Source organism: Podarcis liolepis (genome assembly GCF_965112155.1).
Source record: "Podarcis liolepis genome assembly, chromosome: 15".
In the NCBI taxonomy this organism is placed as follows: Eukaryota; Metazoa; Chordata; class Lepidosauria; order Squamata; family Lacertidae; genus Podarcis; species Podarcis liolepis.
The window spans coordinates 7,571,821-7,596,316 of NC_139566.1; the positions used below are offsets into that span (position 1 = coordinate 7,571,821).

The 24,496-nt window shown below is 42.8% G+C and overlaps 2 long non-coding RNA genes across 2 annotated transcripts in view; one reads left to right on the forward strand and one right to left on the reverse strand.

Moving 5' to 3' along the window:
* The window catches only part of LOC310694388, a 123,374-nt gene that overhangs the window by 73,490 nt on the left and 25,388 nt on the right, over positions 1-24,496 (forward strand). The gene's annotated exons all lie outside the window — the stretch shown is intronic.
* LOC310694091 lies at positions 6,483-9,190 on the reverse strand. The gene is made up of 2 exons (XR_014519532.1): positions 9,090-9,190; positions 6,483-7,401 (listed from the first exon to the last, which is right to left on the reverse strand). It is a non-coding gene; the product is annotated as an uncharacterized lncRNA (long non-coding RNA).

Genomic DNA, 24,496 nt, shown 5'->3' on the forward strand with positions numbered 1-24,496 from the left:
CAGCCAATCGGAAGCCACAGAAGCCCCATTGGATGTTCGGCTTCCAAAAATAGTTCGCAAACTGGGACAGTCACTTCTGGATCTGTGGCGTTCGGGAACCAAAGAGTTTGAGAACTATGCTGTTCGAAAACCAAGGTACAACTGTATTACCCTTAGTATGTGAATAGAGTGAATCCTCATTCCTCATAATGCACTTTGTGTCCCTGGATTAGAGAATCCACTCAGGCAAAAACAAATCCATTACAATATTCCAGCTATGTAAGTATTTTCATGTTTCCACTGCAATTCACAGCAAATCTATGAGGCAAATGAGAAAGTCTGCAACTTTCTAATTACCCTGCTCCTCAAAAAAAAAAAAAAAAAAAAAAAAGTCTAGTAGCACCTTAGAGACCAACTAAGTTTGTTCTGGGTATAAGCTTTTGTGTGCATGCACACTTCTTCAGATACTTTGAAACAGAAGTCACCAGACCTTAACGGTGTCTGAGAAAATTTTTACACATCACTTGGGAAGACAGGCGAACTAATATCAGTGTACTGGAAGAAGGAAAGATCACCAGTGTTGAAGCAATGATTCTTCAACATCAACTTCATTGGACTGGTCATGTTGTGCGGATGCCGGATGATCCTCTTCCAAAGCAACTACTGTATTCTGAACTTAAAAATGGAAAGTGTAATGCTGATGGTCAACAAAAGAAGTTTATAGACTGTCTCAAGGCAAATTTTAAAAAATGTAGTATAAACACTGACAACTAGGAAACACTGGCGTGCGAGTGCTCCAGTTGGAGAACAGCCTTTACAAAAGGTGTCACGGGCTCTGAAGACACTCATACTAAGGACTCAAGGAAGAAACGTGCTATGAGGAAGGGACCCTTGGCAAATCCACACCGTGATCATATCCTGCCCAGAAACCAATGTCCTCACTGTGGAAGGATGTGTGGATCCAGAATTGGCCTCCACAGTCACTTAGAGACTCGTTATTAAAACCATGTTTGTGGAAGGCAATCTTACAAGGTTATGAGTGTTTACCGAAGAATAAAGAAGATATATAGGGTGGACATTTCTCAGGAAGGTAGTAGGAGATGGGTGATTGACAGAATTGGTATGGTAAACCTATTGACGGCTGTTAATGACGGCAATTAGTCCCTCAGGAAAAAGCAGGGGTAGTATGCAGATGACAAAAAAATAGCTTTAGCTTTTCCTTAAGTTTTCAAAACACATTCCCTAGCGAATCTCCTCCAGAGTCACAGAATGCCTCTGTGCCCTTTTCCTATTAAAGCTTTGATTTAAAGACAACTTACCACGAGCTGGAAAGGCTGAGCAACCGAAGTCAAGGGAAGCTGGAAGACTCTGGTGAGGAAGACAGAAATGTCTGGAGCATTTATACCGTTTGCTTTTGGCTTCCACGCCTTGAGTCAGCATTGCTCTTTCCTAATGGGCACTTGGCACAAATGCCTAGAAATCTCACAAACATTTTTCTTTCAATGATTAACCCCGCGGGGGAAGAGTGTAATCTCATTCAAGAGTTCATATTTCATTGTAGATTATTATAGTCCCGGGTTGGATGCCTTTGTTGGAAGCACATATCCTTAATTACTAATGGCACCTTGTCTCAACCCTTATGTTATTTGATTACAGAAAAGGACGCAAATATGGGTCACACCCAGTGTTTATTTTCTGGGGGGACGCAGGGGAACACACCCCCCTATACAATTTGTGTTTAAGGTCTACGTTTGGCCTCATAGAGGGGCAATATTTAAATATGATTAGGAAAACAAGAGTAGCGTTTGACATTGTTTTAGGGGGGAAAGCACTGGTGACATCCATTTTTTTTCAGATTTTAAAATGCCCAGTTTTTTAATCATAATCTCAAAGTTTCTGGGGTTTCATTTCCAAAAACAATACGTATTCTCATCTGCAATGTTCCTTGTACTTTGCTTGATATATGCCTCTCTTGATATCTGCTAATGTTTAGCCTGGTATACGTTTTCCATATAAATTATTTCTAAGAGATCATAATTACACACACACAGTAACAGCTACAAAGAAGATGGTAGATTTGTCCGTTCCCCTAGGTTTTCAATGTTCTTGTTAATATAGGCAGTTGGGATTTTTTATCTTGAATGTCTGAGAAAAAAGAAAAAGAAGGAGGCTTCTCTGATCATCTCTTTTATCTTCCAGCTCCCTCAAGAGCTAGTGGTAGTCCCCATCTCTCCCCAACAGCAACAACAAGAAGAGACACTGAATACATATGCACATTGCGCAGACATGGAATTGGATAGCATTGAGCTGGCAGATACCAGGCGTTCCTCTGCAATGTTTGCCATGATTCAGCAATTCTTTTGGCTCTGAAACAGTCATGAGAAAAACAATAATGCTACAAACTAATTAAAAATAACACAGAGCCTCCCACAATGAGGTAGAATGTAAAATGCACATGTAACTTGGTTCGGATTGGAAGGGAGCTTCTTGAAACAGATTCCATGGCAGTTCTGCAGGCTTCAGATTGCAGGCACGCTAATGAATGGATTACATTCAAAACAGGATGGATGCAACGCTCATATCCTTTTTGCACTGTGACCCAATATGCTGAATAAAGAGACACATTCAGAAACGGCGTAATAAACTCCAATCCACCATATTCTCTAACCGTGGTAACTGTTAATATAAAGGCCTTGGGCAGAATCCTTTAGTCTATCTTCTCTAAATGGGGATGGGGGTGTAGCGGTGACTCACGCCCCTTTCTCTTTGTGAAGGCGATACTAGGGTTCCCTGTTAAAGGGATTGTTTGAGGGGAGGCTTTGGCCGTACGCCGAGAGGGCGTAATTGCTCTCCCCTGCGACGGTGGCGTAACTGCTTGAACATATGTTCTCCAGAGCCAGCCCATCCCCCCCCCACTCTGGATAACCCTGATGTTCCCCAGATCCCTGGCGGGGGACTGGGAGGGATTATCATCCAATGCCTGAGCCAAGGTCTACCCACATCTGAAACATAATAAAGTTGTGGCCAAGTTTAATCCCATAGCACATTGTCTTGAGTTGTTATTCCACATGCGGGCCGCCTAGGGTTTTGGGGGACTCCGCCTGTCCAAACAATGGCAATCCTCAACCTGTCTAACAACTCTTCCTCTTTCCTATCCACTTTGTCATTGCTGACACAACTCAGATTCCTTTTGCGGGTTGATTCTTTTTCCTCCTCCTCTTCCACTTTCCCTTACAAATGTCCCCCTACTTATCTCTAAACTATCCTGGGTTTGTTTTTTTGCCTGTATACCTTCACGATGCCCCAGTCCCCCCAGAAAAGTTCTTCTTTCCAGGATCAAGCCAGAATGCTCTAAAACGCTGCCCTTACTTACAGAGGACAGTCTCAGCATCCTTATTGACCACACTTCTGGCTCCCTCTCCCCAGCTGTGTGTGGTGTTTCAGTTGCTGAGCAAAGCAGGGAGTGACAGCAAATGTCAGGGTTCTGCCGAAATGCCTAGAAAGCTCACAAAGTTTTTCTTTCAATAATTAAACCCATGGGGGAAGAGTGCAATCTCATTCAAGTGTTTATATTTCACTATAGATTCTTATAGTCCCTGGCTGGATGCCTTTGTTGGAAGCACATATCCTTAATTACTAATGCCACCTTGTCTCAACCCTTATATTATTTGATTATACAAATGAATGCAAATATGGGTCACATCCATTGTTTTCAAGTATTCTCATCTCCAATGTTCCTTGTATTTTTCTATTTATTTATTTTTTAAAAAATATTTTTTATTAACAAACCAATCAAATCACATTAATTCCAAATTACAGAGCCAAATTTTAAATTTTTGTTGGGGGTACCCATATTTCGAGCTTCGAAAGGGATCCGATCATCTTATTGCTGCTGCTTTGATGTTCACAGTTCTGTTCAAATAATGTTCACAATTCTGTCCAATCCTCTCTTTGTTGTTTTCCTCATCTCTTCTTGTTGTTTTCGTATATTTTTCCTTTCTCTTTGTGACCTCTGATAGTCTCCACAAGCGAGTTGAAAACAAGCATTTTTATAATCCTGTGTGGGTTTTTCCATTCATCCAAGCGTCATATTCAGACGGCAGATGCATTTCATCACTCCCATAGAAAAAACAATCTTACCGTCTGCTCATTAATCTTCGCAGGCCTGTCACTCCCTTCTTGATCTTCTCAGAGGGTTCTGCCAGCAGTCCAAAATAATAACAAAGCCATGGCTTCCTCCCCCTTGATCATCAATCCTGCAACAAAGCCTGCCAACATGGCGACTCTCTTTTTATAACTGCGTCATTCCAAAAGCCTTTCATTCTTTTCCAGATCTCCATAAGCCAAGCCATTGGTTAGTAATTCATTTCCACACCGTTCTTAATCATCCCGCTTGTAGTAAATTGTGCAACGGTTCTTATTGGGGAGGGATTGTTAGGTAATCACATTGTATTTTTCTATTTAAGCCATTTTCATTCCAAGTTAGTATTTTTAATCTGCCATTCTGGTTTTATTTAAGGAAAAATATTTTTTTTTTATTCCTTCTTTATTTCTCTTCCTCTTCCTCCTGTTTATCAGTGCTATCCTCAGATAATTCCTCTTCCCCCCTTTCTGTTCCTGTCACGAGCATGCCTTTTCCTAATTCTTATATTAAATTATTCATCTGAAATTTCTACGCTTCAGATATATCCCTGCATTGTTGTTTCTTATTTTTATATGTAAAAGAAACTTCCTTCAGGAATTCCCATCTATATGGAATTTGCTGATTTCTTAGAGCATCTGTCAAAAAATTGGAATTAGCTTGGTTTTTTTAGCAGTTGGAAGGGAATTTATTTTAGATTAATTTTATTTTTCTCTCCTATCTGTAATCTATTCTGATAGTTCGTTTGTAATATTTGGTCTCTGATTTGGCGTAAATTAAAAATCATCAGACAGTCTCCTGGTAACTTTTTTTCACCTTTGCAAAGCTTTGATTTAATTCAGAAGATTTAATCAAATGAGTTTTCCATCAGTTCTTCCTGTACCTCTATCTAATTAGACAACTCCTTAATCAATTTGGACCTTATATCTTCCTCTGGTTCTACTGAAATTCATCTAAGACAGAGAATCATTTCCTTCTGACACATTTCCAAAACCGCAATCGCATTGCAGGCTGCTTCCTGAGAGACATTAGCCTCCGCCACCTCCTCTTTAATTTTTACTGGCCTTTTCTCAATTCCAACCCTTCTGCCTGAACCCTCTTTGTTTTTCTTCCTCTAATCCCTGTGTCTTGGATTTTAGCTCCTGTACTGTTAGTACCTGTGCAGTAGTGTTCCCATCCACATTATCATTGCTGACACAACTCAGATTCCTTTTGTGGGTTGACTCTTTTTGTTATGTACTGAAATTCTCACCCTGGGGCAGCAGGGGGATACCGTAGAATCTTATGCAAATGAAGGATCGAAAGTGACGTTCAGTGATTGGATAGTTTTAGAAAGTTGCTAGAGTAACGTTGTACTGGAGCTCTATATATGCAGGCTGACTGAGCCCTTCAGTTCAGTTCTCTTCTGGTCTCTGAATAAAAAAAGAGCTTAAATATAGAACTTAAATATAGAAATGGAAAGTGTAATGCTGGTGGTCAACAAAAGACGCTTATAGTCTGTCTAAAGGCAAATCTTTAAAAATGTAGTATAAACACTGACAACAATGTCAAGAGCTGTAGCGTGGGGGTGCAGGGGGGTGCCTGCCGCACCGGGCGCAACATCTCGGGGCGCTCGCTCGCACTCGCAGCTCTCTGCCCCTACCTGGCTCACTCACTCTCTCTCACTGCAGTGCTGCCTGTGCGAATCCGATCTGAGCCGCTGGGTCGCTGCCCACTGTGGAGGGGGTGGGTGCCAGGTGTGCGGTGCGGAGAGAGAGCGAGGGACTATCTGGAGGAGGGACAGTGCAGTAGCCGCCCAGCGCAGCGCTGAGCGCGGGAGAGAACCATACCAGACCAGACCAGGCAGCAGCAAGAAGAAGCTGCCAGCGGCGGCAGGTTAGGGGTTAGGGGCACAAATTCCTTGCCTTGCCCCGGATTAGGGGGCACAAATTACCTGCCTTGCCCCCGGTGCTGACAACCCACGCTACGCCGCTGCACTTGCCTAGCTGGCCAGATCAGCCGAATCAACCCTGGCAATCAACGGGACAATGGATGTTGCAGCCAGATTGCCCTCACATCCAAATATATAAAATCATAACTACCTAATACATATTGCAGTGGTGTCTGCTGCTGCTGAAATAACCAACTAACTATGGCATTATCTTCCCTACATTTCTGATTTGTATTATAACATGTGAGGACCTTTTTTATAATATGTATGGGGGCTGTTCTTTTTAGATGTAGGACTGTAGCCAGCTAAGTTCTACTCAGTGTAGACCTATTGGAAATAATGTATCTAAGATAGATATGCCCCCCCCATGCCTAGGAGTGAAACCTAGGAATGAGTAAAATAAGTGCAAAATGAACAGAACCAAAAATATAATTATGATGCAGATAGATAGCGTTTATTGTAGTGGAAAGAGGAGATCATGAAAGCATTTCTTAGGTGAGTGGCTTCAAATAGGTCAACAATCCTTTCAGCCACAAAAGAGTTAAATGACAAAGTGACAGATGAATTTATAATTGACACAAGGCAAAGGAACACAGGGGAAGAAAGAGATTCTCAGGGAACTGGAAGCATCAGAACTCTTGCAGGCCTGAAGCATATTAAGAGTGCCATCAATGAGTGATAGAAAGGAAACAGAAAGGATGTGCTAAAGAGAGATAGAAGGAAAGCTCAAAGAAGCATTGATCAGGGATGTGTAGGCGAGAGTGTCAGAAATGCTGAGCAACCTTTTGATCCAATCCATTCTGGTTTGTCTGGATAGTGGAGGCTCAGCATTCCTGACACCATACAATCATAGAATTGTCGAGTTGGAAGGGACCACAAGGGCCATCAAGTCCAACCCTCTGCAATGCAGGAATCTCAACTACAGCATCCATGACAAATGGCCATTAGACGTTGATCCATGGTGTGCATTTCAGGTACCATTCCCCACACCCCGTTCCTGTGGTGGATCAGAATCCCATTCGAAAGAGAGACAAGCTCATCTTGGTCTCAGTATAGGAACTGTCACTGGATGAGAAGGGAGATTGTAAGCAAAAGAATTTGGGTGCATCAGTGAAGGCAGCTGCATTGCTGATGAAGGAGCAAGCATGCTAGCCTGAGTTATCTGGGCAGGGGTGGGGTTGGGGAGAGTCGTGTTTGTTCCCCGTTTCATAACATCAATCTCCATCTCCACCCACACTGTCATCGGCCTAAGTGTTCCGTCGGCTGCCTCTGTTAATACTTCAATAGGCATGCTGCATTTCATAATGGGTGTCATTGCAGCTGTAGTCATTGTAGAACAACTGGTGTGAATCTGGAAAAAATAACATGAAAGTGTTTAAGATGGTGTACACTAATGTCTACTCGGATTCTGTTTAATTACAAATTTTGCATTAATAAATACTATGAGTACTCTTTTCTGAAAGTGGTGTCCAGTTACATCACAGTAAATAGTAAGATATAACAAGCAGATAGATTTTTAGCAAGGCGATATACAGGCACACAAAAAACCCTCATCCTCCCAACTTTTCCTCCCTTTTTGTGGGGAGAATGAGGTCTTCGTTCCTCACACAACTGCATGGCAACAGCATGAGGTGAGTCAAAACTAAAAATTTGAGGAGGGGGGTATACAAATTCAGAGAGTGACTTTAGGTGGTCCTTGGTTACTTTGTTAAAGGCTTAGTCAGATAAAAAAATTATCCTGTACAATCGTAGCTCAGAAGTCGAACAGAATCCATTCCGGAAGTCCGTTCGACTTCAGAAACATTCAGAAACCAAAGCGCGGCTCTGATGGAATGCAGGAAGCTCCTGCAGCCGATCGGAAGCCACAGAAGCCCCATTGGATGTTCGGCTTCTGTATTACCCTTAGTATGTGAATAGAGTGAATCTTCATTCCTCATAATGCACTTTGTGTCCCTGGATTAGACAGTCCACTCAGGCAAAAAAAAATCCATTACACTATTCCAGCTATGTAAGTATTTTCATGTTTCCACTGCGATTCACACCAAATCTATCAGGCAAATGTGAAAGCCTGCAACTTTCTAATTACCCTGCTCCTCAAAAATAAAATAAAAAAATGTCTAGTAGCACCTTAGAGACCATCTAAGTTTGTTCTGGGTATAAGCTTTTGTGTGCATGCACACTTCTTCAGATACTCTGAAACAAAAGTCACCAAACCTTAACAGTGTCTTCGAAAAAATTTACACATCATTCGGCAAGACAGGCAAACTAAGATCAGTGTACTGGAAGAAGCAAAGATCACCAGTGTTGAAGCAATGATTCTTCAACATCAACTTCATTGGACTGGTCGTGTTGTGCGGATGCCTGATGATCCTCTTCCAAAGCAACTACTGTATTCTGAACTTAAATATAGAAATGGAAAGTGTAATGCTGGTGGTCAACAAAAGACGCTTATAGTCTGTCTAAAGGCAAATCTTTAAAAATGTAGTATAAACACTGACAACTGGCCTGCGAGTGCTCCAGTTGGAGAACAGCCTTTGCCAAAGGTGTCATGGGCTCTGAAGACACTCATACTCAGGACTCAAGGGAGAAATGTGCTATGAGGAAGGCACCCTTGGCAAATCCACACCGTGATCATATCCTGCCCAGAAACCAATGTCCTCACTGTGGAAGGATGTGTGGATCCAGAATTGGCCTCCACAGTCACTTAGGGACTCGTTATTAAAACCATGTTTGTGGAAGGCAATCTTACAAGGTTATGAGTGTTTACCGAAGAATAAAGAAGATATATAGGGTGGACATTTCTCAGGAAGGTAGTAGGAGATGGGTGATTGACAGAATTGGTATGGTAAACCTATTGACGGCTGTTAATGACGGCAATTAGTCCCTCAGGAAAAAGCAGGGGTAGTATGCAGATGACAAAAAAATAGCTTTAGCTTTTCCTTAAGTTTTCAAAACACATTCCCTAGCGAATCTCCTCCAGAGTCACAGAATGCCTCTGTGCCCTTTTCCAATTAAAGCTTTGATTTAAAGACAACTTACCACGAGCTGGAAAGGCTGAGCAACCGAAGTCAAGGGAAGCTGGAAGACTCTGGTGAGGAAGACAGAAATGTCTGGAGCATTTATACCGTTTGCTTTTGGCTTCCACGCCTTGAGTCAGCATTGCTCTTTCCTAATGGGCACTTGGCACAAATGCCTAGAAATCTCACAAACATTTTTCTTTCAATGATTAACCCCGCGGGGGAAGAGTGTAATCTCATTCAAGAGTTCATATTTCATTGTAGATTATTATAGTCCCGGGTTGGATGCCTTTGTTGGAAGCACATATCCTTAATTACTAATGGCACCTTGTCTCAACCCTTATGTTATTTGATTACAGAAAAGGACGCAAATATGGGTCACACCCAGTGTTTATTTTCTGGGGGGACGCAGGGGAACACACACCCCCTATACAATTTGTGTTTAAGGTCTACGTTTGGCCTCATAGAGGGGCAATATTTAAATATGATTAGGAAAACAAGAGTAGCGTTTGACATTGTTTTAGGGGGAAAAGCACTGGTGACATCCATTTTTTTTCAGATTTTAAAATGCCCAGTTTTTTAATCATAATCTCAAAGTTTCTGGGGTTTCATTTCCAAAAACAATACGTATTCTCATCTGCAATGTTCCTTGTACTTTGCTTGATATATGCCTCTCTTGATATCTGCTAATGTTTAGCCTGGTATACGTTTTCCATATAAATTATTTCTAAGAGATCATAATTACACACACACAGTAACAGCTACAAAGAAGATGGTAGATTTGTCCGTTCCCCTAGGTTTTCAATGTTCTTGTTAATATAGGCAGTTGGGATTTTTTATCTTGAATGTCTGAGAAAAAAGAAAAAGAAGGAGGCTTCTCTGATCATCTCTTTTATCTTCCAGCTCCCTCAAGAGCTAGTGGTAGTCCCCATCTCTCCCCAACAGCAACAACAAGAAGAGACACTGAATACATATGCACATTGCGCAGACATGGAATTGGATAGCATTGAGCTGGCAGATACCAGGCGTTCCTCTGCAATGTTTGCCATGATTCAGCAATTATTTTGGCTCTGAAACAGTCATGAGAAAAACAATAATGCTATAAACTAATTAAAAATAACACAGAGCCTCCCACAATGAGTTAGAATGTAAAATGTACATGTAACTTGGTTCGGATTGGAAGGGAGCTTCTTGAAACTGATTCCATGGCAGTTCTGCAGGCTTCAGATTGCAGGCACGCTAATGAATGGATTACATTCAAAACAGGATGGATGCAACGCTCATATCCTTTTTGCACTGTGACCCAATATGCTGAATAAAGAGACACATTCAGAAATGCAGTAATAAACTCAAATCCACCATATTCTCTAACCGTGGTAACTGTTAATTTAAAGGCCTTGGGCAGAATCCTTTAGTCTACCTTCTCTAAATGGGGGTGGGGGTTTAGCGGTGACGCACGCCCCCTTCTCTTTGTGAAGGCGATGCTAGGGTTCCCTGTTAAAGGGATTGTTTGAGGGGAGGCTTTGGCCATACGCCGAGAGGGCGTAATTGCTCTCCCCTGCGACGGTGGCGTAACTGCTTGAACATATGTTCTCCAGAGCCAGACCATCCCCCCCCCCTCTGGATAACCCTAATGTTCCCCAGATCCCCGGCGGGGGACTGGGAGGGATTATCATCCAATGCCTGAAACATAATAAAGTTGTGACCAATTTTAATCCCATAGCACATTGTCTTGAGTCGTTATTCCACACGGGGGCCGCCTAGGGTTTTGGGGGACTCCGCCTGTCCACACAATGGCAATCCTCAACCTGTCTAACAACTCTTCCTCTTTCCCATCCACATTTTCATTTCTGACACAACTCAGATTCCTTTTGTGGGTTGATTCTTTTTCCTCCTCCCCTTCCCCTTTCCCTCACAAATGTCCCCCTACTTATCTCTAAACCATCCAGGGTTTGTTTTTTTGCCTGTATACCTTCACGATGCCCCAGTCCCCCCAGAAAAGTTCTTCTTTCCAGGATCCAGCCAGAATGCTCTAAAACGCTGCCCTTACTTACAGAGGACAGTCTCAGTATCCTTATTTACCACACTTCTGGCTCCCTCTCCTCAGCTGTGTGTGGTGTCTCAGCTGCTGAGCAAAGCAGGGAGTGACAGCAAACATCAGGGTTCTGCCCAAATGCCTAGAAATCTCACAAAGTTTTTCTTTCAATAATTAAACCCATGGGGGAAGAGTGTAATCTCATTCAAGAGTTTATATTTCACTATAGATTATTACAGTCCCTGGATGGATGCCTTTGTTGGAAGCACATATCCTTAATTGCTAATGCCACCTTGTCTCAACCCTTATATTATTTGATTATACAAATGAATGCAAATATGGGTCACATCCATTGTTTTCAGATTTCAAAATGCCCAATTTTTAAAAATCAAAATCTCAAGGTTTCTGGGGTTTTATTTTGAAAAAACAAGAAGTATTCTCATCTCCAATGTTCCTTGTATTTTTCTATTTATTTATTTTTTTAAAAATAATATTTATTAACAAACCAATCAAATCACGTTAATTCCAAATTACAGAGCCAAATTTTAAATTTCTGTTGGGGGTACCCATATTTCGAGCTTCGAAAGGGATCCGATCATCTTATTGCTGCTGCTTTGATGTTCAGAGTTCTGTCCAAATAATGTTCACAATTCTGTCCAATCCTCTCTTTGTTGTTTTCCTCATCTCTTCTTGTTGTTTTCGTATATTTTTCCTTTCTCTTTGTGACCTCTGATAGTCTCCACAAGCGAGTTGAAAACAAGCATTTTTATAATCCTGTGTGGGTTTTTCCATTCATCCAAGCGTCATATTCAGACGGCAGATGCATTTCATCACTTCCATAGAAAAAACAATCTTACCGTCTGCTCATTAATCTTCGCAGGCCTGTCACTCCCTTCTCGATCTTCTCAGAGGGTTCTGCCAGCAGTCCAAAATAATAACAAAGCCATGGCTTCCTCCCCCTTGATCATCAATCCTGCAACAAAGCCTGCCAACATGGCGACTCCCTTTTTATAACTGCGTCATTCCAAAAGCCTTTCGTTCTTTTCCAGATCTCCATAAGCCAAGCCATTGATTAGTAATTCATTTCCACACCGTTCTTAATCATCCCGCTTGTAGTCAATTGTGCAACGGTTCTTCTTGAGGAGGGATTGTTAGGTAATCACATTGTCTTTTTGATTTAAGCCATTTTCATTCCAAGTTAGTATTTTTAATCTGCCATTCTGGTTTAATTTAAGGAAAAATAATTTTTTTTTATTCCTGCTTTAATAATGTCTTTATTACTCTTCCTCTTCTTCCTGTTTATCAGTGCTATCCTCAGATAATTCCTCTATCCCCCTTTCTGTTCCTGTCACGAGCATCCCTTTTTCCTAATTCTTATATTAAATTTTTCATCTGAAATTTCTATGCTTCAGATATATCTCTGCATCGTTGCTTCTTATTTTTATATGTAAAAGAAACTCCCTTCAGGAATTCCCATCTATATGGAATTTGCTTATTTCTTAGAGCATCTGTCAAAAAATTGGAATTAGCTTGGGATTTTTAGCAGTTGGAAGGCAATTTATTTTAGATTAATTTTATTTTTCTCTCCTATCTGTAATCTATTCTGATAGTTCGTTTGTAATATTTGGTCTCTGATTTGGCGTAAATTGAAATTTACCAGACAGTCTCCTGGTAACTTTTTTTCACCTTTGCAAAGCTTGATTTAATTCAGAAGATTTAATCAATAGAGTTTTCCATCAGTTCTTCCTGTACCTCTATCTAATTAGACAACTCCTTAATCAATTCGGACCTTATATCTTCCTCTGGTTCTTCTGAAATTCATCTAAGACAGAGAATCATTTCCTTCTGACACATTTCCTAAACCGCAATCGCATCGCAGGCTGCTTCCTGGGAGACATTAGCCTCCGCCACCTCCTCTTTAATTTTTCCTGGCCTTTTCTCAATTCCAACCCTTCTGCCTGAACCCTCTTTGTTTTTCTTCCTCTAATCCCTGTGTCTTGGTTTTTAGCTCTGTACTGATAGTCCCCGTGCCGTAGTGTTCCCATCCACATTGTCATTGCTGACACAACTCAGATTCCTTTTGTGCGTTGACTCTTTTTGTTATGTACTGAAATTCTCACCCTGGGCCAGCAGGGGGATACCGTAGAATCTTATGCAAATGAAGGATCGAAAGTGACATTCAGTGATTGGATAGTTTTAGAAAGTTGCTAGAGTAAAGTTGTACTGGAGCTCTATATATGCAGGCTGAATGAGCCCTTCAGTTCAGTTCTCTTCTGGTCTCTGAATAAAAAAAGAGCTGTTTCAATAATCGCTGTGTCGTTTGATATGTTCAAACACAACTTAACACTTTTTCCTCCTCCTCTTCCACTTGCCCTCACAAATGCCCCCCTACTTATCTCTAAAGCATCTGGGGGTTTTGTTTTTTGCTTGTATACCTGCATGATGCCCCAGTCCCCCAATAAAATTTCTTCTTGACAGGATCCAGCTAGAATGCTCTAAAATGTTGCCCTTACTTACAGAGGACAGTTTCAGCATCCTTATTTACCACAATGGCTCCCTCTCCTCAGCTATGTGTGGTGTCCTAGCTGCTGAGCAAAGCAGGGAGTGACAGCAAATGTCAGAACCCCTTCACAGTCCTGTTGCAAATCTTTGAAATACATGTTTAAGGACCCTCTGATGTTGCACTGTAAGGTCTGATGGCGCGGAGAGAGGCTGGCTAAACGTGAAATGATCACTCCTCTGTATCATGTACTTCACTAGGCACCCAGTTAAAAGCGCTCATCATAGAACAATGTCCCCAGTCAGAATGTGCAACTCTCTCTGGGCTTCTTCCAATCATTCCTGGCTGAATGAAGCGCACTATCAGGTTTGGAATGTACATCTGACACACGCATAGAGAACTGGCATTTTCCCCTTTCTCTGGAGTGAATGGAATCTTTCCCTAGCCATGTTTTAGTTCTGCGAGAGAGGTAGCGAGGCGGAAAGAGCACACCTTCTTTTCACTTTATTTCTATTCAAGTATTGTATGCCCTTGATCAAATAACAGTGCACTCCTATCTGGGATGGCCATCCTCTTTCACCGAGCATGCAGCTTTGAGTGTGTGTGTGTGTGGTTATTTTCACCCCCTTCCATTGCGAGAATCTCCTGATATGATGTTTTTAGAGAGGAGGGGAGGAAACTGCTTTTTGCTTCTTCCTCTCCAACCTGACTGTGGGGAGGCTGAGTGTTATCTAGGTAGAGATTAGATGGCTGAGTGAGAACTGTAACACTCATTCAAGCCAGTAGCACTTGAATTTTAGCTTGCAGTAGCTATTAGAAATAAAAGAAGTTCTGCTTCACAGTTTTTTTCCGTGTTGTTTATACTCTGCTGAGTTTGGTGCTCACAACTCACAGTTGTGGGTCCAGTTTACTTAGACCTGCTTTCCAGGAGTGGAAGGTCTCTAGAAGTGCTCCAGTGTCCTAGCCCAGTCATGGCAGATCCAGTTGTACAGCCCAGTCATTGGCATCGGCTCAAAGGTGTACTGACAGGGGGGTGCACATTGACCGATGAGGGAGGGAGGGGACACTTGCCCAGTGGCATAGCGTGGGGGTGCAGGGGGGTGCCTGCCGCACCGGGCGCAACATCTCGGGGCGCTCGCTCGCACTCACAGCTCTCTGCCCCTACCTGGCTCACTCACTCTCTCTCACTGCAGTGCTGGCTGTGCGAATCCAATCCGAGCCGCTGGGTCGCCGCCCACTGTGGAGGGGGTGGGTGCCAGGCGTGCGGTGCGGAGAGAGAGTGAGGGACTATCTGGGGGAGGGACAGTGCAGCGGCCACCCAGCGCAGTGCTGAGCGCGGGAGAGAACCACAGCAGACCAGCCCAGGCAGCAGCAAGAAGAAGCTGGCAGTGGTGGCAGGTTAGGGGTTAGGGAGCGCAAATTACTTGCCTTGCCCCCGGTGCTGACAACCCACGCTATGCCACTGCATTTGCCTAGCTAGCCAGATCAGCCAAATCAACCCTGGCAATCAATGGGACAATGGATGTTGCAGGCAGATTGCCCTCACATCCAAATATATAAAATCATAACTTCCTAATACTTATTGCAGTGGTGTTTGCTGCTGCTGAAATAACTAACTATGCCATGATGTTCCCTACATTTCTGATTTGTATTATTACATGTGAGGACCCTTTTTATAATATGTATGGGGGCTGTTCTTTTTAGATGTAGGGCTATAGCCAGCTAAGTTCTACTCGGTGTAAAACTATTGGAAATAATGTATCTAAGATAGACATGCCCCCCCATGCCTAGGAGTGAAACCTAGGAATGAGTAAAATAAGTGAAAAATGAACAGAACCAAAAATATAATTATGATGCAGATAGATAGTGTTTATTGTAGTGGAAAGAGGAGATCATGAAAACATTTCTTAGGTGAGCGGCTTCAGATAGGTCGACAATCCTTTCAGCCACAAAAGAGTTAAATGACAAAGTGACAGATGAATTTATAATTGACACAAGGCAAAAGTGCACAGGGGAAGGAAGAAATTCTCGGGGAACTGGAAGCATCAGAACTCTTGCAGGCCTGAAGGATATTCAGAGTGCCATCAATGAGTGATAGAAAGGAAACAGAAAGGATGCGCTAAAGAGAGACAGAAGGAAAGCTCCAAGAAGCATTGATCAGGGATGTGTAGGCGAGAGTGTCAGAGATGCTGAGCAACCTTTTGCTCCAATCCATTCTGGTTTGTCTGGATGGTGGAGGTTCAGCATTCCTGACACTGTACAATCATAGAATTGGAGAGTTGGAAGGGACCACAAGGGCCATCAAGTCCAACCCTCTGCAATGCAGGAATCTCAACTACAGAATCCATGACAAATGGCCATTAGACGTTGATCCATGGTGTGCATTTCAATGGTGTACCATTCCCCACCCCCCGTTGTTGTGGGGGATCACAATCCCATTCGAAAGAGAGACAAGCTCATCTTCGTCTCAGTATAGGAACTGTCGCTGGATGAGAGGGGAGATTGTAAGCAAAAGAATTTGGGTGCATCAGTGAAGGCAGCTGCATTGCTGATGAAGGAGCAAGCATGCTAGCCTCAGTTATCTGGGCAGGGGTGGGGTTGGGGAGAGTCGTGTTTGTTCCCTGTTTCATAACATCAATCTCCATCTCCACCATTATAGTCATCGGCCTAAGTGTTCCGTCGGCTGCCCGCGTCATTACTTCAATAGGCATGCTGCATTTCATAATGGGTGTCATTTCATCTGTATTCATCGTAGAACAACTGGTGTGAATCTGGAAAAAATAACATGGAAGTGTTTAAGATGGTGTACTCTAATGTCTACTCGGATTCTGTTTTAATTACAAATTTTGCATCAATAAATACTATGAGCAATCTTTTCTGAAAGTGGTGTCCAGTTACATCACAGTAAATAGTAAAATATAACAAGCAGATAGATTTTTAGCAAGGCGATATACAGACACACAAAAAAGCAAAAAAAAACCCCTCATCCTCCCAACTTTTCCTCCCTTTTTGTGGGGAGAATGACGTCTTCGTTCCTCACACACCTGCATGGCAACAGCATGAGGCAAGTCAAAACTACAAATTTGAGGAGGGGGATATACAAGTTCAAAGAGTGACCTTAGGTTTTCCTTGGTTACTTTGTTAAAGGCTTAGTCAGATAAAAAAACTCTCCTGTACAGTCATACGTCGGAAGTCAAACAGAATCCATTCCGGAAGTAAATTTGACTTCAAAAATATTCAGAAACCAAAGCGCAGCTTCTGATGGAATGCAGGAAGCTCCAGCAGCCAATCGGAAGACACAGAAGCCCCATTGGATGTTCGGCTTCCAAAAATTGTTGTCAAACTGGGACAGTCACCTCTGTGTTTGCGGCGTTCGGGAACCAAAGCGTTTGAGAACTATGCTGTTCGAAAACCAAGGTACAACTGCATTACCCTTAGTGTGTGAATAGAGTGAATCCTCATTCCTCATAATGCACTTTGTGTCCCTGGATTAGACAATCCACTCAGGCAAAAACAAATCCATTACACTATTCCAGCTATGTAAGTATTTTCATGTTTCCACTGCGATTCACACCAAATCTATCAGGCAAATGTGAAAGTCTGCAACTTTCTAATTACCCTGCCCCTCAAAAATAAAATAAAAAAAATGTCTAGTAGCACCTTAGAGACCATCTAAGTTTGTTCTGGGTATAAGCTTTTGTGTGCATGCACACTTCTTCAGATACTCTGAAACAAAAGTCACCAGATCTTAACAGTGTCTTCTAAAAATTTTACACATCACTCGGCAAGACAGGCAAACTAATATCAGTGTACTGGAAGAAGCAAAGATCACCGGTGTTGAAGCAATGATTCTTCAACATCAACTTCATTGGACTGGTCGTGTTGTGCGGATGCCTGATGATCCTCTTCCAAAGCAACTACTGTATTCTGAACTTAAAAATGGAAATGGAAAGTGTAATGCTGGTGGTCAACAAAAGACGTTTATAGTCTGTCTAAAGGCAAATCTTTAAAAATGTAGTATAAACACTGACAACTGGCCTGCGAGTGCTCCAGTTGGAGAACAGCCTTTGCCAAAGGTGTCATGGGCTCTGAAGACACTCAACTCAGGACTCAAGGGAGAAACGTGCTATGAGGAAGGCCCCTTGGCAAATCCACACCGTGATCAAATCCTGCCCAGAAACCAATGTCCCCACTGTGGAAGGATGTTTGGATCCAGAATTGGCCTCCACAGTCACTTAGGGACTTATTATTAAAACCATGTTTATGGAAGACAATCTTACAAGGTTATGAGAGTTTACCGGAGAATAAAGAAGATATATAGGGTGGACATTTCTCAGGAAGGTAGTAGGAGATGGGTGATTGACGCAATGGGTATGGTAAACCTATTGACGGCTGTTAATGATGGCAATTAGTCCCTCAGGAAAAAGCAGGGGTAGTATGCAGATGACAAAAAAATAGCTTTAGCTGTTCCTTAAGTTTTCAAAACACATTCCCTAGCGAATCTCCTCCAGAGTCACAGAATGCCTCTGTGCCCTTTTCCTATTAAAGCTTTGATTTAAAGACAACTTACCAAGAGCTGGAAAGGCTGAGCAACCGAAGTCAAGGGAAGCTGGAAGACTCTGGTGAGGAAGACAGAAATGTCTGGAGCATTTATACCGTTTGCTTTTGGCTTCCACGCCTTGAGTCAGCATTGCTCTTTCCTAATGGGCACTTGGCAGAAATGCCTAGAAATCTCACAAACATTTTTCTTTCAATGATTAACCCCACGGGGGAAGAGTGTCATCTCATTCAAGAGTTCATATTTCATTATAGATTATTATAGTCCCTGGTTGGATGCCTTTGTTGGAAGCACATATCCTTAATTACTAATGGCACCTTGTCTCAACCCGTATGTTATTTGATTACACAAAAGGACGCAAATATGGGTCACACCCAGTGTTTATTTTCTGGGGGGACGCAGGGGAACACACCCCCCCTATACAATTTGTGTTTAAGGTCTATGTTTGGCCTCATTGAGGGGCAGTATTTAAATATGATTAGGAAAACCAGAGTAACCCTTGACATTGTTTTAGGAAAAAAAGCACTGGTGACATCCATTTTTTTTCAGATTTTAAAATGCCCAGTTTTTTAATCATAATCTCAATGTTTCTGGGGTTTCATTTCCAAAAACAATACGTATTCTCATCTGCAATGTTCCTTGTACTTTGCTTGATATATGCCTCTCTTGATATCTGCTAATGTTTAGCCTGGTATACGTTATCCATATAAATTATTTCTAAGAGATCAAAGTTACACACACACAGTAACAGCTACAAAGAAGATGGTAGATTTGTCCGTTCCCCTAGGTTTTCAATGTTCTTGTTAATATAGGCAGTTGGGATTTTTTATCTTGAATGTCTGAGAAAAAAGAAATAGAAAGAGGCTTCTCTGATCATCTCCTTTATCTTCCAGCTCCCTCAAGAGCTAGTGGTAGTCCCCATCTCTCCCCAACAGCAACAACAAGAAGAGACACTGAATACATATGCACATTGCGCAGACATGGAATTGGATGGCACTGAGCTGGCAGATACCAGGCGTTCCTCTGCAATGTTTGCCATGATTCAGCAATTATTTTGACTCTGAAACAGTCACAAGAAAAACAATAATGCTACGAACTAATTAAAAATAACACAGAGCCTCCCACAATGAGTTAGAATGTAAAATGTACATGTAACTTGGTTCGGAGTTGAAGGGAGATTCTTGGAACAGATTCCATGGCAGTTCTGCAGGCTTCAGATTGCAGGCACGCTAATGAATGGATTACATTCAAAACAGGATGGATGCAACGCTCATATCCTTTTTGCACTGTGACCCAATATGCTGAATAAAGAGACACATTCAGAAATGCAGTAATAAACTCAAATCCACCCAGTGGCGTAGCGTGGGTTGTCAGCACCCGGGGCAAGGCAAGTAATTTGCGCCCCCTAACCCGTGGATTTGAGCCCCCTAACCCGTGGATTTGTGTCCCCTAACCCGTGGATTTGCGCCCCCTAACCCGTGGATTTGTGCCCCCTAACCCTAACCCCCAGATGTTGCGCCCGGTGCGGCCGGCCCCCCCTGCACCCCCCACGCTACGCCACTGAATCCACCATATTCTCTAACCGTGGTAACTGTTAATATAAAGGCCTTGGGCAGAATCCTTTAGTCTATCTTCTCTAAATGGGGGTGGGGGTGTAGCGGTGACTCACGCCCCCTTCTCTTTGTGAAGGCGATGCTAGGGTTCCCTGTTAAAGGGATTGTTTGAGGGGAGGCTTTGGCCGTACGCCGAGAGGGCGTAATTGCTCTCCCCTGCGACGGTGGCATAACTGCTTGAACATATGTTCTCCAGAGCCAGACCATCCCCCCCCCCCACTCCAGATAACCCTGATGTTCCCCAGATCTCCGGCGGGGGACTGGGAGGGATTATCATCCAATGCCTGAAACATAATAAGGTTGTGACCAATTTTAATCCCATAGCACATTGTCTTGAGTTGTTATTCCACACGGGGGCCGCCTAGGGTTTTGGGGGACTCCGCCTGTCCACACAATGGCAATCCTCAACCTGTCTAACAACTCTTCCTCTTTCCCATCCACATTTTCATTGCTGACACAACTCAGATTCCTTTTGTGGGTTGATTCTTTTTCCTCCTCCTCTTCCACTTTCCCTCATAAATGTCCCCCTACGTATCTCTAAACCATCCTGGGTTTGTTTTTTTGCCTGTATACTTTCACGATGCCCCAGTCCCCCCAGAAAAGTTCTTCTTGCCAGGATCCAGCCAGAATGCTCTAAAACGCTGCCCTTACTTACAGAGGACAGTCTTAGCATCCTTATTTACCACTCTTCTGGCTCCCTCTCCTCAGCTGTGTGTGGTATCTAAGCTGCTGAGCAAAGCAGGGAGTGACAGCAAACGTCAGGGTTCTGCCCAAATGCCTAGAAAGCTCACAAAGTTTTTCTTTCAATAATTAAACCCATGGGGGAACAGTGTAATCTCATTCAAGTGTTTATATTTCACTATAGATTCTTATAGTCCCTGGCTGGATGCCTTTGTTGGAAGCACATATCCTTAATTGCTAATGCCACCTTGTCTCAACCCTTATATTATTTGATTATAGAAATGAATGCAAATATGGATCACATCCATTGTTTTCAGATTTCAAAATGCCCAATTTTTAAAAATCAAAATCTCAAGGTTTCTGGGGTTTTATATTGAAAAAACAAGAAGTATTCTCATCTCCAATGTTCCTTGTATTTTTCTATTTATTTATTTTTTTAAAAATAATTTTTATTAACAAACCAATCAAATCACGTTAATTCCAAATTACAGAGCCAAATTTTAAATTTCTGTTGGGGTACCCATATTTCGAGCTCCGAAAGAGATCCGATCATCTTATTGCTGCTGCTTTGATGTTCACAGTTCTGTCCAAATAATGTTCACAATTCTGTCCAATCCTCTCTTTGTTGTTTTCCTCATCTCTTCTTGTTGTTTTTGTATATTTTTCCTTTCTCTTTGTGACCTCTGATAGTCTCCACAAGCGAGTTGAAAACAAGCATTTTTATAATCCTGTGTGGGTTTTTCCATTCATCCAAGCGTCATATTCAGACGGCAAATGCATTTCATCACTCCCATAGAAAAAACAATCTTACCGTCTGCTCATTAATCTTCACAGGCCTGTCACTCCTTTCTCGATCTTCTCAGAGGGTTCTGCCAGCAGTCCAAAATAATAACAAAGCCATGGCTTCCTCCCCCTTGATCATCAATCCTGCAACAAAGCCTGCCAACATGGCGACTCTCTTTTTATAACTGCGTCATTCCAAAAGCCTTTTATTCTTTTCCAGATCTCCATAAACCAAGCCATTGGTTAGTAATTCATTTCCACACCGTTCTTAATCATCCCGCTGTAGTAAATTGTGCAACGGTTCTTCTTGGGGAGGGATTGTTAGGTAATCACACTGTATTTTTGATTTAAGCCATTTTCATTCCAAGTTAGTATTTTTAATCTGCCATTCTGGTTTAATATAAGGAAAAATAATTTTATTATTATTCCTGCTTTAATAATGTCTTTATTACTCTTCCTCTTCTTCCTGTTTATCATTGCTATCCTCAGATAATTCCTCTATCCCCCTTTCTGTTCCTGTCCCGAGCATCCCTTTTCCTAATTCTTATATTAAATTTTTCATCTGAAATTTCTACGCTTCAGATATATCTCTGCATCGTTGTTTCTTATTTTTATATGTAAAAGAAACTCCCTTCAGGAATTCCCATCTATATGGAATTTGCTTATTTCTTAGAGCATCTGTCAAAAAATTGGAATTAGCTTGGGATTTTTAGCAGTTGGAAGGCAATTTATTTTAGATTAATTTTATTTTTCTCTCCTATCTGTAATCTATTCTGATAGTTCGTTTGTAATATTTGGTCTCTGATTTGGCGTAAATTGAAATTTACCAGACAGTCTCCTGGTAACTTTTTTTCACCTTTGCAAAGCTTGATTTAATTCAGAAGATTTAATCAAATGAGTTTTCCATTAGTTCTTCCTGTACCTCTATCTAATTAAGCAACTCCTTAATCAATTTGGACCTTATATCTTCCTCTGGTTCTTCTGAAATTCATCTAAGACAGAGAATCTTTTCCTTCTGACACATTTCCAAAACCGCAATCGCATCGCAGGCTGCTTCCTGGGAGACATTAGCCTCCGCCACCTCCTCTTTAATTTTTCCTGGCCTTTTCTCAATTCCAACCCTTCTGCCTGAACCCTCTTTGTTTTTCTTCCTCTAATCCCTGTGTCTTGGATTTTAGCTCCTGTACTGTTAGTCCCCGTGCCGTAGTGTTCCCATCCACATTATCATTGCTGACACAACTCAGATTCCTTTTGTGGGTTGACTCTTTTTGTTATGTACTGAAATTCTCACCCTGGGCCAGCAGGGGGATACCGTAGAATCTTATGCAAATGAAGGATCGAAAGTGACGTTCAGTGATTGGATAGTTTTAGAAAGTTGCTAGAGTAACGTTGTACTGGAGCTCTATATATGCAGGCTGACTGAGCCCTTCAGCTCAGTTCTGTTCTGGCCTCTGAATAAAAAAAGAGCTGTTTCAATAATCACTGTGTCGTTTGATATTTTCAAACACAACTTAACACTTTTTCCTCCTCCTCTTCCACTTGCCCTCACAAATGTCCACCTACGTATCTCTAAACCATCTGGGGGTTTTGTTTTCTTCTTGTATACCTGCATGATGCCCCAGTCCCCCCAGAAAAGTTCTTCTTGACAGGATCCAGCCAGAATGCTCTAAAATGATGCCCTTACTTACAGAGGACAGTTTCAGCATCCTTATTTCCCACACTGGCTCCCTCTCCTCAGCTATGTGTGGTGTCCTAGCTGCTGAACAAAGCAGGGAGTGACAGCAAACGTCAGAACCTCTTCACAGTCCTGTTGCAAATCTTTGAAATACATGTTTAAGGACCCTCTGATGTTGCGCTGTAAGGTCTGATGGTGCTGATAGAGGTTGGCTAAACGTGAAATGATCACTCCTCTGTGTCATGTACTTCACTAGGCACCCAGTTAAAAGCGCTCATCATAGAACAATGTCCCCAGGCAGAATGTGCAACTCTCTCTGGGCTTCTTCCAATCATTCCTGGCTGAATGAAGTGCACTTTCAGGTTTGGAATGTACATCTGACACACGCATAGAGAACTGGCATTTTTCCCTTTCTCTGGGGTGCATTGAATCTTTCCCTAGCCATGTTTTAGTTCTGCGAGAGAGGTAGCGAGGCGGAAAGAGCACACCTTCTTTTCACTTTATTTCTATTCATGTATTGTATGCCCTTGACCAAAGAACAGTGCATTCCTATCTGGGATGGCCATCCTCTTTCGCCAAGCATGCAGCTTCGGGTGTGTGTGTGTGTGGTGTGTGTGGATATTTTCACCGCCTCCCATTGTGAGAATCTCCTGATATGATGTTTTCAGAAAGGAGGGGGAGGAAACCGCTCTTCACTTCTTCTTCTCCTGCCTGACTCTGTGGGGAATCTGAATGTTATCTATGTGGACATTGGATGGCTGAGTGGGAGCTGTAACACTCATTCAAGCCAGTAGCGCTTGAGTTTTAGCTTGCAGTAGCTATTAGAAATAAAAGAAGATATGCTTCACAGCTTTCTTCTGTGTTGTTTATACTCTGCTGAGTTTGGTGCTCACAACTCACAGTTGTGGGTCCAGTTCACTTAGACCTGCTTTCCAGGAGTGGAAGGTCTCTAGAAGTGCTCCAGTCTCCTAGCCCAGTCATGGCAGATCCAGTTGTACAGCCCAGTCATTGGCATCGGCTCAAAGGTGTACTGACAGGGGGGTGCACATGGACCAATGAGGGAGGGAGGGGACACTTGCCCAGTGGCATAGCGTGGGGGGCCTGCCGCACCAGGCGAACATCTGGGGGGGGGGCGCGCTCGCACTCGCAGCTCTCTGCCCCTACCTGGCTCACTCACTCTCTCTCACTGCAGTGCTGCCTGTGCGAATCCGATCTGAGCCATTGGGTCACCGCCCACTGTGGAGGGGGTGGGTGCCAGGTGTGCGGTGCGGAGAGAGAGCGAGGGACTATCTGGGGGAGGGACAGTGCAGTCGCCGCCCAGCGCAGCGCTGAGCGCGGGAGAGAACCACACCAGACCAGACCAGCAGCAAGAAGAAGCTGCCAGCAGCGGCAGGGTAGGGGTTAGGGGCACAAATTCCTTGCCTTGCCCCGGATTAGGGGGCACAAATTACCTGCCTTGCCCCCGGTGCTGACAACCCACGCTACGCGCTGCACTTGCCTAGCTAGCCAGATCAGCCGAATCAACCCTGGCAATCAACGGGACAATGGATGTTGCAGCCTGATAGCCCTCACATCCAAATATAT